A 14,290-nucleotide genomic window follows, 5' to 3' on the forward strand; every position below is an offset into this window, starting at 1 on the left:
CCCAAGTGGATCTCATTCTGAGCCATTATCTTCCCATGTCTGCCTGTGCTCCTGTCCTTCCCTCTCTGCCCCACCCATTCCTTGGCTGTATGACACTATGTCCCTCTTCCTTCTGTACACTTTTTTTCTCAGCTCTTATTTCTCCTTCTCTTTGGTTTGATGATGTTCCTGGCTGTTGGTGGTTTAGCTTTCTTGGAACCTCTGGGTTTTGCTCCTTGCAGAAATACCATTAAGCATGAACATGGCCATGTTCTGAAAGAGCTGTGCAATGCAATGCACTCTTTGCCTTGGCATCCCCAATGGATTAGCTTCTGGTAAGATGGAAAGGCTGCAGGAGGGACCTGGCATTTGGTCTCTTTGGTAACTCTTCAGTGTCTTATGTGAAGTCAGGTAGGGTGCCCAGGTACCATGGCTGGTGCCACATAAATAATCTAGTTCACCGCGGTACCATTGGGTCCCCCTGAAGACAATGAGGAAAAATGAACATAATCTAAATCCATGGACAGTCAGCAGTTTGGGATTTGTGTGCACACTGTACTGGCCGTGCCTTGGTCTCATTTGCCCATACTTGCCCGGAGGTAGCCATGCCCACATCCTCCATTTGGACTGCTACCATGAGGGGCGGCTTTTATATATAGCACCTTGCAGTGTATTAATAAATAGCCAGATAAGGAACAAACAACTTGCCAACTGACATAAGGAATGTTACCCACCCCCACCCCCCAAAATTAAAAAGACCGTATGCCGTGGCATAGGTGACGTAGGTCTGCCTACACGCATGATTTCAAGACTCCCCAAATTAGCCTAGAACACTGCGCAGAATTCAGCTGAGGCTGCAGCCTGCTTCCACCGCAATACATTAATGATGAGTCAAAGAGTTCAGAATCTAATCACAGGGATAAAAATAGAAAATGTCTAACTTATAACAATTCATTATACAACAGGTCTTCCTCCAGCCACTCATTATCTTGCTGTACAGTTCCCCCTAGCATCCGGGGCGTTTTCTCTTGGTGTGTGTGTGTGTGTGTGTGTGTGTGTGTGTGTGGTGTGTGATGTTGTGATGACTAAAAATATAACTGGGTTCAGAAAAAGAATGGGATAAGTTCCTGGAGGATAGGTCCATCGATAGCTATTAGCCCAGATGGTCAGGGACACAACCTCATGCTTGGGGCAACCCTAAAACCTCTGTGTGCCAGAAGCCGGGAGTGGAAGACTGGATGGAACCATTCCAAAACTGCCCTGTTCTATACACTCCCCCTGAAGCACTAGTACGGGCCACTGCCAGAAGACAGGACATGGGACTAGATGGCCCATGGTTTGACCCAGTAGGGCAGCTCTTATGTTCTTATAAAACTCCTTTGCTTTGCTACTTTAAATCAACACAGACAAGATGCGGCGTTTGCTTCACAATCACCCGGTTTTTTTGGGGGGGGAGGAAAGCAACAAGAGCAACTACAAATAAACCAGACAGCTGTTCCCGGGGGAGGCTGAGACAGGGCGCTACGCAGGCTGACAAAAAGGCACCAGGCCGTTGGTAGCTCCCTTCCAGCTCTGTGGAGAAGGCACAAAGTTATACCGGTGATGGACCTCCGCCAGCCCCTCTGAGGCTCAGGCCCTCAAAGTACAAGACTGATGCACTGCCACCTGCGCTAAGGAGGCATTGGCGGGGGGGAAGGGGGAAATAGACAATCTCTGCCCACTCTCCCCTCCCCGCCCACATGTTCCGAGGCAGGGAACAGCCATGCAGCACCTGCTGATCCCAGCATGCTCGAACCCAAGACAGCCAGACAGGGATATAAGGGGGTTTCTTATTTCCCCTTGCCCCCTGGCGGGGGGAGGGCAGACTGTGCTGATGATTTAAATGCCCTAGAGGTTTTGTGGCATAGTGATATTCTGTAGTGCTTATTAAAGATGTTGTATTGACAGCCTGGGAAGATGAAGATCTCTGTCCACACAATTTGAATGGTGAGTCCCACAGGAGGCCAAGTTTCCCCTATACTGGAATTGGAAAAGGTTCAGAAAAGGGCAACAAAATGATTAGGGGTATGGATCAGCTGCCATATGAGGAGAGATTAATAAGACTGGGACATTTCAGCTTGGAAAAGAGACAACTAAGGAGGGATATGATAGAGGTCTATAAAATCATGATGAGTGTGGAGAAAGTAAATAAGTAAGTTATTTACTCCTCATAACACACGAACTAGGGGTCACCAAATGAAATTAATAGGCAGCACGTTTAAAACAAACAAAAGGAAGTATTTCCTCACACAACGCAGTCAACCTGTGGAACTCTTTGCCAGAGGATGTTGTGAAGGCCAAGACTATAACAGGGTTCAAAAAAGAACTAGATAAATTCATCAATGGCTATTAGCTAAGATGGGCGGGGATGGTGTCCCTAGCCTCTGTTTGCCAGAAGCTGGGAATGGGCGACAGGGAATGGATTGCTTGATGATTGCCTGTTCTGTTCATTCCATCTGGAGAACCTGGCATTGGCCACTGTCGGAAGACAGGATACTGGGGTAGATGGACCTTTGGTCTGACCCAATATGGCTGTTCTTACATTCTTATGTTCAGTGTGCCTCACCACTAACCGCGGAGATCACCTCGAGGAGAGTCTCGGTTTCCCCTCCACCCGCTAACATCAGCTAAAATGCAACTTTCCCTGTCTACACTAGGGGTTTAAAACATCTCAGTGAAATTATCTCCCATGCAGAGGTCTAAACACCACTCAAGTCACCACAATAGGGCCTACCTGGAACTCTAAGTGGTGCACTGGCCTTCTGCACGTTGCATTTCATCCTTTGTGAAAGGGTGGTTCAGTGCCCAAAAGCCACTCAAGCCTGGACTGCCAATTGCAATCAACTGTGGTGGTGGTGACTTTGACTGATACCACCACGTAGGACAGAAAGAATAGTCTTGGATCTTTAGGCGCTTAGGTGCCACCGAAGCTGGTTGCTGTGGAAATAGGTGGCTGCAATCTGACAAAGGATTTTGACTTCAGGTGTTGAAAAAGCTGCAGGAGCAGATGAACTCTTAAGAAAGGGGGAACCTATTTTCATGCAAATGTCCCTGGCAATAAAATAAAATCAGAGGGAACAAAAAAGCCAGAAATGATACTATATATTTGATTGTCCCTAAATAGCATGTTTCTCAAAGTTCCCCAGGAGATGTCATCTCCTCTGGAGGGGGGAACATGTTAAGTAGGTCAGATCAGAACAGAGAGGGGGGAAAAAAGGAGGTATGAAAAAAGAGATTTGAAAATGAAAGACAGCGCACTGATGAACTGGAGAGGAAGGGTTGTGTGAGCCCTACAACACTGTTAAATTTGGAAACTTAACTAGGCTCTCCAACACATCAAAGGGCACACCAGCGATAGGTCAGCTACGAACTCCTGTGTATTAAATTGCTCAGAAGAGTCAGTAATGAAAAAAGTCAGGACTGGGACTGATTTAAACTGGTTAGTGTAATTCCATAAGCCTTGAGGTAGACTGTTCAAATGGACAGCATACTCTCTGCAAAACCACACGGAACTCTGGTCCAGAACAAACGGAAGACTCAAAGCACTCAACATTGCCTGTTTTGAGTGTGTGGAGCTTCCATGACCATGCGGTGTGTTTGAAGGATGTTTTTCTTGCATCAGCAGAATATGCATTGAAGTTGGGCATGATTTTTTTTTTTTTGTCACTGTTTGTGGTGCATTCTGAATGTCAGATTTCAAACTGGGGTGGGTTGCCTGGCTGGATTTGATCCGCTGACTGGCTGAATTTGCCCGTAATGGGGTGGCAGGGCTCTTAGACCCACTCTCTTAGGCCGCAGGGGAATGAACGGGGCTGGGCTGCCGATGCCTCCACCCCGGGGCCGCCGCGGGATAGCACCAGCTGGGCAGCAGCCCAGACGCGACTGGCCAGGGGCTGGGCGCAGCGTGCACGCTGCTGGGTCCCCGCAGCAGGCCCCGGCTCGGAGGGTTCGGGGGCACCAGAGCTGCAGCCGCGGAGCGCCATGGCCACTTCCTGCCCCCGCGGCAGTGGGAGCTGCAGCAGCGGCTGCTCCCGAGTCCCGCTGGCCGGGGGTGAGAACAGCCGCCGCCTGGCCCCGCGGGCCGCCCCCCTCCTCTCCCAACCACCCAACTGAGTCCTGCCTGCAAGGGGCCAGGCCAGACTGTTACTCACCCCGGCCCCGCGCTTCCCCTGAGTCTCCCGGGCCTCCCTCCAGCGCTTGTGGAGGGAGGGGGAATGGTGAGCCCGGGGAAGAGGCGGGGATTCGGGGAGGGAGCCAATCGGGGGAGGAGGGGGCGGAGTCGGGGCGGGGGGGAGTGCGAGCACTTCCGGGCTCTAGGCTCCGGGGCATTTCCTTGTTTGTCCAGTGTCCGGACCGCATGTCGGTCGGGACGCGGGACAAACAAGGAAGTATCGGGACAGTCCCAATAAAATCGGGACGTCTGGTCACCCTACTAGCTAGTAGCTTCATAACTGATGATGTGTCTAGTTTCCCTGTTTCTCCATGGGCGTTGCAGTTTTACTGCTGCTGATCTGACGCTAGTTAACCTCATTAGGGATGCAGAATGGGGCCCACAGTTTTGGGGTGGATTTTATGTTATGGCATGAGTCTTGTTTTCACGAGGGTCCCTGTGAGAGGGGAAGCGGGCACGGAAAATCTATACAACATTATTCATAGCTAATAGAAGCAAATTCTAATCAATCACAGAGCCTGCCTTCCAGCAGCCTCTGGTGCGCTCAGATGCTGGGGAGAACTTCCTTTGTCTCAAACTAGGTCAGCACACAGATGCCACGTTGCTAGAGCAATTTATAGTAGATTTCAGGACTTTATTTTAGAAACTGGTGATTTACATAGTTCCTCAGCTAGAGGGGGGGGGAGGGTCGCTACTGAAACACATTTCTGCCTCCCATTTCCACAACTCCCTGCATAACCCCAGTCCTGCCTTCCCCGGTACCAGCACCAAACCAGGCAGGTTGCAACGGCTCCCTCTCCCCCACCCTTCTGCTGTTTCTGAAGGAATAGCTCAAAATTCAGACCTGGGCCATACTGTACCTCTCACGTCTCACTGGGCTTCAGGGACAGACCTGACTCAGCGTCCAGCACTCTTCCGACTCCTCTGGGTTCCGGAGACGTCCTGCATGAAGATCTGGGATTTGATGAGAAAAGGGGGAAATGTCATTACATTTAAGAGAACATGGTGGCGTTTCCTCTCTGGACCGTCCGGACCTGACCACCTGCTGATGTCAATCTGTGTAAATCGATTGACTTCAGTGGCGCTACACTGATTGACACCAGGCTGAGAATCTGTCCCTCTTTATTTACAGCCCAACCCAAAACACATGGAAAATGCTGAAAAACATCCTGTGAAAAGGTGAAGGTGAAGGGGAGAGGGGGGTCACCATGGTACCTGTGAGGAAGATGGCTGCCGAGTCCTGGGCCACCTCCCTCCCCATGTATCGATTCGTCTCTAATAATTATGTTCCTAGCAAATTGGCAATGAGCTTCTGTCTTAAAGGTTTAAATTAATCCCCTGGATAAACTTCAAGCTGTTTACTATGGATTCCAATATAAAAATGAGAGGCAACAAAAGACCTCAGCCTGCATCATTGCAGCAGCTGAAGAGGGAAACCGCAAGGCCACAGCAGAACCTAGCCCAGGCTATTGCGGCCCTGAAAGAATTCCTCACAGAGCAACTGGATTCAATCTCCAGTGATATTCATGGGCTCTCTAAAGACGTACATGATATAAAAACCCGAATGGTTCACTTGGAAAGTAAGCTACAAAAGATGTCTATTGAAACCAGGGAACTTAAAGAAGAAACTGGCTCCTTAAAGCTTAGACTACAAACCGGAAGAAAAGCACGATGGCTTAGAAAACAGATCTCGGGGATCCACTCCGGGACCTGCTGCCGAAGTGCCCCGAAGACCAGCGGCGGGGGGTCCTTCCGCCCCGGGACCCGCCGCCGAAGCACCAGGTCTTTGGTGGCAATTCGGCGGCGGGGGCCCCCCACTGCTGAAGACCCCAGGCCCCCTGAATCCTCTGGGCGGCCCTGGGTATTGCTGAGGGTTTAGAGGAGGAGATTATCAGCTTCTTCAGAAGCTGCTCCCCGACATATTTAAATTGGACACCCAGCTGCCCCTAGTGGATATTGAAAGGGCTCATCTAATGCCTCGTACTAGAAGGCCAGAGTCTGGCCTGCCCAGACCCATCATCTTCAAGCTGCTGATGTCCAGATAAAGTAATGTTAATGAATGCTGCCAGAAAAGCTGAAACCTCTATGCATAAAGGCCACGACATTTCTCTTTTTCCTGACTTCTCAGCTGAGCTTAACAAAAAGAGGGCTGCATTCAATGGCATAAAGCAAATCCCGAGGGTAACTAATGTCAGATACAGCATCAAGTCCCCATCTATCTTCACTATGGATTTAGCAGGCACCACAAGACTTTGCAAAACATGCCTCTGATGCTTGGTAGACACTTGAAAGACAGACCAAAAAATAGCGGAATGGTTTTTTCATCATGAAAAGCAAACCTCAGCAAATTTAAACATCAGTTTGTTTTCCTATGTATCCTGGTAGATATGGTAATATTCACTTATATAATCTTCTAGCTCCTAGCAGATAACCAGCTAGATTGAACTCTTCTGTTAATCTCCTTTGGAACTAAGCAATAACAATAACTGTATATCACTAGGGTAATAGTATGACACTAAGCTGGGATTTATAGCACCGTCTACTGACTGAAGTAGTATCTACACTAAGCATCACATCTTGCACTGCTAGACAGAATCTCTTCACCAGCGCTGCCTCTGAGGGATTGTGTTAGAGACATGGAAGCTAAGATATCCCAAAGAGCGTGACTATACATGTTTCTCTACAATACATTCATCTTACTCCAGAATTGACTTTTTTGTTGTGCCTTCAGAACTGATTCAAGCATGCCTAGAAACAGCTATTAATAATATATTAATTTCAGATCATGCTCCAATGATACTTACCATCAACACTAGTTATACCTCATTAATATCTTCTAGGTGAAAGCTAAACATTGTGCTACTAAAAGATGCAAAGCTTTGTTCCACAATTCTCAGATACCATCTTTTGGGAAGCTCTGAAAGCTACCATAAGAGGTGAATGCTTAAAGAACGCCTCCCAAAAAAAGAGAAAGACTCAAATTTCTAGATTCTCTGCACATAGAAATAGATGAGTTGTAGCGACAGCGTAAGATTGACCCAAATAATGAAAACCACCTACATTCCCCAATCAACGCCAAATGCAAATATAATGAATGTTTATCCAGCCAAGTCGAATCGGCACTCAACAGGGTCAAACAAAGACATTATGAATGGGGTGAGAAAGCAGGTAAACTACTTGCCAGAAGACTTAAGATGGAACTAGCCAGCAACAATATTTCTTCCTAATTACAAGAAGACGGGAGTGCCATCCTGGAACCAATAGATATAAATAATCAATTTAAGCAATTCTATAAAGCTTGAGGTAAATCAGACAACCAAGTTGACTCTAATACATTTGATCATTTCGTTGGAGGCCTTCCCTACCTTCAGAACAAGTGCTGTTTATGGACAAAGCTATCACAACACAAGAGATTGAACAGGCTATAAAAATATGAATTCCAGCAAGGCCCCTAGGATGAATGGCTTTCAGGCACATTTCATAATCAACTATCTTCTATTCTTTCAAAGGTCTTCTCTGAAACATTCCAAAAAGGAACCATGACTTATGACAGGACTACTTCATTTACTTTAATGTTGAAGAACAAAAATGGTTGCAAATGTGGTGACTACCACCCCATATCTCTATTGAAAACAGATTGCAAAATAATTGCAAAAATGCTAGCCACATGACTGACCACCATCATCCTATCGATTACAGGCACAGGTCAGGTTGATTTCATTAAAAGAAGATTGGCTGATGCTAATACAAGAAAAATTTCTCACTTGATCCAGCAAGCTCAGCTGTCAGATAGTCCCTCCATAGTGTTATCTTTAGATGCAGAGAAAGCCTTTGGTAGGGTTGAATGGCCTTATCTAGTGGTTGTCCTAAAAAGCTTTGGATTTGGACCAATATTCCGGAATTGGGTCAGCGTATTATACAACTCTCCCTTCACTTCAGTATCAACTAATGGAATTATTTCGCCCACATTTCAACTAGAAAGAGGGACACAACAGAGCTGCCCCTCTGGCCTCCCACCTCCTTTTAACGTCACTCTTGAACCACTGGAAATGTACTGTGACAGACCCAGACCAGTGGGGTACAGGAGTCTGGTAGAGGGCAAATCTACTGGTCACTGGATGAGTAGTTTTCTGTTCCCTGAGTGACCAGAGCAGGGGCTGCACTAGAGTAATCAGGAACCTGCTAGAACCAGTTAAGGCAGGTAGGCTAATTAGGACACCTGGAGCCAATTAAGAAGAAGCTTCTAGAATCAATTAAGGCAGGCTAATCAGGGCACCTGGGTTTTAAAAGGAGCTCACTTCAGTTTGTGGTGCGAGTGTGAGGAGCTGGGAGCAAGAGGTGCAAGGAGCTGAGAGTGAGAGGGTGTGCTGCTAGAGGACTGAGGCGCACAAGCGTTATCAGACACCAGGAGGAAGGTCCTGTGATGAGAATAAGGAAGGTGTTTGGAGGAGGCCATGGGGAAGTAGCCCAGGGAGTTGTAGCTGTCATGCAGCTGTTACAGGAGGCACTATAGACAGCTGCAGTCCACAGGGCCCTGGGCTGGAACCCGGAGTAGAGGGCGGGCCTGGGTTCCTCCCAATTGACCTGGACTGTGGGTTCTCCCAGAGGGGAAGGTCTCTGGTCTGTTCCCCAACCCACATGGTGAATCTCTGAGGCAGGAAAATCCACCAATAAGCGCAGGACCCACCAAGATAGAGGAGGAACTTTGTCACAGTACATATGTCAGCACTCAGCCATTGAAGGTGTGACTATAAACAGGAAAGAATATAAAATCAGTTTATATCCTGATGACATTTTTGTACTTTTGAAGAATCCACCCTCATCAATCCCATAATTACTGAATGCAGTTGTTATTTCTGGAAAGATCGCTGGCTTTCATATTAATGGAATAAATCAAACAATGGATATATCCAAAAGACCAGATCCTGCTCAGTTTCAGCATTTTCCATTTCAAATATGCAAGGGAATAACTAATTTAGATGTTAAAATTTGTCCTAATCGTCCCAAAACTGTTCTATAAATATGTACTGTATATTAAAAGAAATTTCCAAAGATATAGAGAGGTGGTGTCTCCTTTCTCTATCCTTATTGGGCAGAATAGAAACAACCAAAATTAATATCTGCCCCCAAATGACTTATATCATTAGCCTTTGCCTTTCAAGGTCTCTCTCTTGCTTTTTGCTCGTTTAAATAGGCATATCATGCAATTTATATGGGATAAAAAACAACCTTGCTTGATACGCCAGACTATTAAAAATATCCTGGGGTTGCCAGATTTGTATCTACATTATCTAGCATTCCAAATGAGTCGTAATGTAAGGTGGATCCCCTTCAGTTGCTCTGCATACACATCAGCTTGGTTCGAGATCGAAAAGGCTTAGCTATGCTATTTGGTTCCCTCTCTTCTTTTATATACCTTAAGAAGCTACCCACACCCTTAAGGAAAAATCCAATCTTTGCATCTACACAGGGCATCCTGCAACACATTAAAATGCTTACAGGATCTGATCTTACTAATTTTCTTCTCATACCACTATGGAATAACCCATACCTCAGGATCCAGGCCAACTCTACACTTAAGATAATATGGATAGAAAAAGGATTAACAAAAATTAAAGATATAATACAAGATGATAGACTGGCTTCCTTTGAGTACATATGCAACAAAAATCAGGTACTGCTGTCTCACAGTTCCTTCTTTCAGTGGCTATACTCAAGGATTCATGCAAGGATAGGGGACCAGTGGTCTGTTTCAAGTCTCTCACCTCTAGAGCAGTGGTTCTCAAAGCTGGTCTGCCGCTTGTTCAGGGAAAGCCCCTGGCGGGCCGGGCCGGTTTGTTTACCTGTTGCGGCCGCAGGTTCAGCCGATCGCGGCTCCCACTGGCCGCGGTTCGCCGCTCCAGGCCAACGGGGGCCGCAGGAAGTGGCACGGGCCAAGGGATGTGCTGGCCGCCGCTTCCTGCAGCCCCCATTAGCCTGGAGCGGCAAACCGCAGCCAGTGGGAGCCGCAATCGGCCAAACCTGCGGCCACGGCAGGTAAACAAACCGGCCCTCCAGGGGCTTTCCCTGAACAAGCGTCAGACCGGCTTTGAGACCCACTGCAAGATGTTAAGAAATATGGAAACTAAAGTCACTTTTGTAGGAATTCCTTATAGGAGGCTTAACATTTTGCATTACCCTCTCAATATCAGTCTCAAAGAAAAATGGGGAAAAGAATTTAGCTTTATTATCACAACCGGGAGGATAACTGGCTTAATGTGAAAGGCACTTCAAGTTCCTTATCCTAGCTATCCTTCCAGAACAAGATGTTAAACAGGTATTATTGGTCTCCAGAATGCTAGTTTAAGGTTAGATTGGCAACACATCCTCTATACCTGTCCAAAAATGCATGTGTTCTGGAACACTATATTTAGTGTTCTTTCCAAAACTTTACATGTTGCTGTTTTTCCTTCTTCGAGCCTGTGTATTTTAGGGGTGCTGGATGAGTTGGTATTATCAGTTAACATTAAGAAATGGATTGCAGTAACTATTTTAGTGGCTGTGACGGGGTGTACCTACCCCGCCCTGGCCCTGCAACTGTGCTTTGCAGGCTGAGGAAGCCACACGCCTTCGCCTCTGCTGGGCATGCTCAGCTGGAGGCAAAATATAAAAGGAAGCAGCCCGGGCAGTTTGGGCAGGCTGCTGAGGAGAGAGGATGCAGATTGCAGGCTCTCTCCAGGGAGCTGCTACAGGCCCCAACCCTGGAGTCAAGGGACACAGAGCTCCAGACAGATTCCAGGCTGCCTGATGAACCCAGAGAGGAGGCCGCACAGTCAGGAGCTACGCCGCCCGAGGATCCCAGAGATGCTGGCAAAGAAAGGGTAGGAAGCAGCCCTGGGGACTTAGTCCTTGCTCTGGTGGGTGAACCGGAGAACCAGTCAGTGTGTTTCAGGAGGATCCCTGCTGACTCGGTGACGAGTAACCCCGCCAGTGCCAGGGCCCTGGGCTGGGGCTTAGAGAAGCAGGGAGAGCCTGAGTCCCCCTACCCTGGGCACGATACACCCCTGAGTGGCACCCCACTTCCCCAACGGGCCAATAGGCTACAATCCCACAGAGGAGTGTGACTTTATTGACTCTGGCCATTAGATCAAGCTATCCTGTCTGTAAGGGGCTTTTTAATTGACTCATGCTGCCCTGAGCAGAAGGGTTGCTCTATTGACTCTGGCCATTAGGCCACACTAGGGAAGGGCTGCCCTATTGACTCCAGCCATTAGGCCACACTGCCCTGAGCAGAAGGATTGCTCTATTGACTCCGGCCATTAGGCCGTACAACCACGTTTTATAGTAAGGGTCATCAGCATAGGTCCTAACCGGCAGCAGTACAGCCTCTTCCCTCTCTTTGACCACACATGACCTGACACCCCACGATGGGATGTACCTACCCCACAACCGTAGCTAAAAGAGTTATTCTGAGAGAATGGAAATCTGCAATTCCTCCCTCATGCAGACTGGTTTAGTGAGCTCTCTACTTCTGCATTAATGGAAAAAATGACTTTGTCAAATAGAGATGATTGGAAAAAATGAGGATATCTGGTCACACATGTAACTATTGCATACTTTTGCAGGTTAGTGTATATTAGTCTCCAGTATTCACAGGTTATGTTCTCGCTTATTTATCTGTTTTATTCACTTTAATAACTGATGCCCTGCATGACCTCTACAGGTTCAGGGTTTTGTTTGGTTGGTTTTTTCCTAGATTTTACAAATAATGAACATTTAATTTTGTTATTTATATGGTATTTCCATCTTGTGAATGTATTTTTATAGATTTTGATTAGTTGTGTGTTTATATTTTATATAAAAATAATAAAAATAAAGTTAAAAAAAAAGATGCAGAAGCAATGCCTGGTGCTTGCTGCACCAGGGGTTAACTCAACTCAGACTTGCAGCTGGACGGAAAATAATATGTCTGGCTTGCACAGCTTTTCAAAATTGAGTTTAGTTCCTCACTGGAATGAAATGAAGACCCTTCTAAATTTTTCATGAAAAAAATCTGAGAGAAACTCAGTGCAGAATAGCCAATACCTGTTGTTGAGGGCACTGATCTAGAGTGTGCAAGAGAGATTCAAGGTTCTACTCTGCTTGATTCAGAGCAAGGGCATATTAAATATTCATTGGGCTAGAGAATCAAGTAGAACCACAAGTGGAATCTGTGCCTGAGACCACAGGTCGTGCCCTCACCCCCAGGTTTTTGGCTATTCTGGGGTGGGTCTCTCTCTGAGCAGAAATTTGATCCTGGACCGGAGAAACCTTCTTGAAAAAAGTTGAATCAAAACTGATACGTTCCTGTGAAAAGTTTTGGTTTTGATGAATCAGCATTTTCTGAAGGAAAAAAAATGTTTATTCAAACCATTCCCAACCAGCTGCACTCAGTATACCCTCACTCGGCAGCTCAGAGTATACACTGGCTGCTAGGGAGAGATAGGAAGGTGAATTTGTCTCACTGGTCATGAGACTGGCTCGAACCCCACGCTGGGAGTTTTCTTTGTCCTTTTCTGCTTATGGGAATTTAGTTTGCTTTTTTTGTTATACAACTTATCCCTTGGGAAAAGCCTTTGCTGATTGCAGCTGCATTTTTTTTCTGCCGAGTCATTCCGCCAGCTCCCAACCCTAGTCAGGAATGGTTCTTGCCGAGGTCTGCCGCCTAGTCGCTGCTTTTGCTCCTTTCTGATTATTGGGGACAATTTGCATGGAAACAGGATCTTTGTTTCTTAAGAGCAGGGAAGGAAGGACAGTCTTGTGGCTAAAGCCGTGATTTAGAAGATCAGGATTCCATTCCTGACTCCGCCACTAGTTGTGTCTGACCGTGGGCAAGTCACCTTGTGTCATCTCCCACATTTAATTTGCCTTGTCTATATAGATTATGAACTCTTTAGGGCAGCTCCTAACGCAACTGACGCCTACTTGTTTGGTATTACTACATGCTACTGGAACACAATCGAACTTCGTGGTTCTCCACTATAATTCAGCAGCAGCAGCCCCCACCAACTGGGGAAAAAAAAAGTAGTCCCTACACAGACAATAAACACATGAATATGTTTAAAAAAGCCAATGTTTGATAAAATCATTCAAAACCTGAACGTTGAAACAGAGCAGGGAGCCCAGGTTTCTTTATCAGTCAGATTAAACACTGTTGTTTTGAGTTTACATCAGTTACTTTCAAAACTATTTTCTGGGTTTGTTTCCACTGAGTTCGGTGCTACAGGAGTGGTATAAGAACAAGGAAGATATTGAAGTCTTTCCAATGTTCTTGTTTGACTAGGTGTGACGTTGCACCCCATAATGCTTTATAGAAATATGTTTATAAATGTAAATGACATAACTGGAATACGTTTTATGCTACATATGCCATGTAACACCATGTAACATATCTTTGCAAAGGTTATGTTCTACTGAATGAATTCATCCTATTCGTATGAATGTGTCATTTTTATATCTGAAGTTATGAACGTTGGCTCTATGCTTGTATTTAAAGTGTTTGCTGTAGAAAGCATCTACGGCAGACTTGGTCAACATAGTGTATAGGGGTTATTCAAGTAATTGGGAGTACTTGGCCAACAACGGACCTTGATAGATGCCAATCCAGATCTGAGCTTTCCTGGGAATGTTTGGGCTAACATGGCGTTGGCCTGTAAAAAACTGAGTCATGCATGGACATGTGACTTGCCCATGTGACTCCAAAACTCCATCTTGTAGCTGTAATTCTACACAGGGGGAGAAAGAGGTTTCCACCCACAAGAGGGAGGCTATATAAGCCCCTGGGAAACCCCTCTATTTTGTCTTCAGTTGGCTTAAGAGAGAGCCTCTCCACCCCAAAGGATGCCTGAAAGAAACTGAAACAAAGGACAGTAACTACAGGGGTGTGAGTGATTGCTGGACCCAGCCTAGAAGGAGGCTAGTCTGTCAAAGAAGCTTATTGGAACATCTCTGAGGGTGAGATTTACCTGCATTTAGCTTCCTACTGTATTAGGCTTAGACTTGTCTGTTTTATTTTATTTTGCTTGATCATTCACTTTGTTCTGTCTGTTATTACTTGGAACCACTTAAATTCTACTTTTTATA

The 14,290-nt window shown here is 46.3% G+C and overlaps 1 protein-coding gene across 19 annotated transcripts in view; it reads right to left on the minus strand.

The window, feature by feature from the left end:
- The window catches only part of DLGAP4 (DLG associated protein 4), a 332,309-nt gene that overhangs the window by 130,661 nt on the left and 187,358 nt on the right, over nt 1-14,290 (minus strand). For 12 of the 19 annotated variants that reach the window (XM_065565757.1, XM_065565754.1, XM_065565749.1 and 9 more), the window contains one exon: nt 5,050-5,143. The gene's annotated coding sequence lies outside the window, so the exon portion shown is untranslated. Of the gene's footprint in view, nt 1-5,033; nt 5,144-14,290 lie in introns of all 19 variants that reach the window. The other 7 variants (XM_065565759.1, XM_065565756.1, XM_065565760.1 and 4 more) reach the window with 1 other exon arrangement.

The sequence above is a fragment of the Chrysemys picta genome, chromosome 13 (assembly GCF_011386835.1).
Source record: "Chrysemys picta bellii isolate R12L10 chromosome 13, ASM1138683v2, whole genome shotgun sequence".
Classification (NCBI taxonomy): Eukaryota; Metazoa; Chordata; order Testudines; family Emydidae; genus Chrysemys; species Chrysemys picta.